This window comes from Pediculus humanus, genomic scaffold (assembly GCF_000006295.1).
Source record: "Pediculus humanus corporis 1103172108291 genomic scaffold, whole genome shotgun sequence".
Classification (NCBI taxonomy): domain Eukaryota; kingdom Metazoa; phylum Arthropoda; class Insecta; order Psocodea; family Pediculidae; genus Pediculus; species Pediculus humanus.
Genome location: NW_002987860.1, coordinates 98,363 through 100,629, shown reverse-complemented (window position 1 = coordinate 100,629; position 2,267 = coordinate 98,363).

Below are 2,267 nucleotides of genomic sequence, written 5' to 3'. Positions count from 1 at the left end.
TTATAATAATAAAATAATAAATTTTAATTAATTAAAAATTTTCTTTTTTCTTTTGCCACCATTTTGTGGTGATGGCAGATTTCTTTCCTCATTTTAACAAACAATTTTTTATTTATTTAAAAACTTTTAAAAAAATGTGTGAATTATAATAATAATAATAATAACAATATTTTGATGTTTTCAAAAAAAAATTTGAAGAGAGAGAAGAGAGAAAAACAAATTTTTTTATCTGCGAATTACTTCAAGTTACGTTTTGTTGCATTGAAAAACAATTTTTTTTTTTTTTTTATTTTATTTTGTTCAGAAAAAAAGGAAAAAGAAAAAAGATTTTTTTCTTTTTTTTTTTTTTTTTTGATTCTTTGTTCATTCGTCCGTAGAATAATCAAGTATTGGTTTGCAATGATCTATTTCCCTCTTTTTTATGTAAGAATTCTTTGATTCTACAATGTGTTTATGCCCTTTGTCAATCACGTGTGTTCTTACAATTTGCGTTCTTTTCCTATTGTCAGACTATCCTTTTTATTTTTATTTTTTTTTTAAATCCATGTAAGAAAAAAATATATTTAAATGAGATCCCTTGACCCTAGAAAAGTGTTTTACACAAATGGTTTCTTTTGTAGTATCCTCTACTCTCGTAAACAACTTCAAAAAAAAAAAAAAAAAATTGCAACGATTCAGGGTCAAATTTTAAGAAAAAAAAAAAAAAAAACGTTTACGCGCACACGTTTGCAAATTTTAATAAAAAATAATAATAATTACATGTACAAAAATACACTCATCATACGACATCCAAGCAGAAGAAAAAAATAATCCCTTATTAGAAAATTTATAAAGATGAAGATGGAGGAGAAGAAGAGAAAATGTTAGCAGCAGCTGTTGCACAATTTTAATTATAATACACGATGACATAAATCTCGCACAAAAAAAAAAAGGTTTTTAACTTATCTTAAAAGGAAAGGGTGTCCAACTGGAAAATAAAAAAAAAAATCAATAAATTATTATTATTATTTTCTCCAGTTGAAATAATCAAAAATTTTTTTTTCCCTACATAATACCTTTCTCGTAGTTGAAATTTTCCAGAAAAGAAAAGAAAAGAGTACGAAACGTGCGTATGAGACCATTTTTGACCGATTTCGTGTTAAATTTCATTTATTCATCGGTTTCATGCTGTGTTTAAAAAAAAAAAAAAACTTTTTCTTCTGCGACATTTGGTATCAATTACCGGCGACCTTCTCGTGACATAAACAATACATAGTAGAAATCAACCGAAAAAGAACGACGATGATGATGATGATGATGATGGTAAAAGAAAAAGAAGAAATAAAAAAACAAAACCATCTATTATATTCTTTGCATTTAACATGACGTGAAACCCGGGAGCACCTCTTAAATTCATTTTCGGACAATTTTGGACAATATTTTAGAAAAACAGTGCCGTGTAAAGGTTTTTTATTTATATCCATCCATTTTCAATCTTTTAAGTGAAAGCGTTCGATTACACGTAATAATATTTAAATAATTTTTTTTTAAACAAATATTTAACGTTTTCGGTACTGTTATTTTGCTTAAAAAAAAGAATCGAGTTAAAAATGACCGGTAAAAATCAAAAAAAAAGTCAAAAAAAAGTGATTTCCGACCCCGTTTCACGGCATTAGAGGGTTGACAATTATTATTATTATTATTATTATGGCTACCATATTCAAAAAGAAAGAAAGAAAGAAAAAAATTCTTTTATTCGTGGCTTTTTCAATGAGTTTCTCGTTAGTACCATTTATTATTATTATTATTATTATTATTGTGCCTTCTCGCATTGATTATTTTTATGAGTTTTCTAAATAAAAAGAATTTTTTTTTTCTTTCTTTTTCAGTTACGCCATAATCTTTTTTTTTCTTTGTTCAAATCTATCCTTTTTTTTTTTTTTTGAAAAGTTATTGAAGCCTTCCACCTTCTACAAAACCTTCTTTTTTTTCTTTTTTCGGTTTAAATGATTTATACTACCGTTGGTTTTAAATTATTATTATCATCATCATTATTACTACTACTTTTTAAAACAAACTTTTCATTGATGTCCCACTTTTTAAACTCTTTTTAACCAATTTTTTTTTGACATAAAAAAGAAAGAAAAAGAAAAAATCGAAAGTATTCGTCGTGATTTTAACGTTCCTCGTAATAAAATGGCATCCACCGATTATTTATATAAAAAAAAAAAAAAAATCTTTTTTGGTTTTTTATTCTAGAAATGACATCGTTGACGGTATGACAAAAA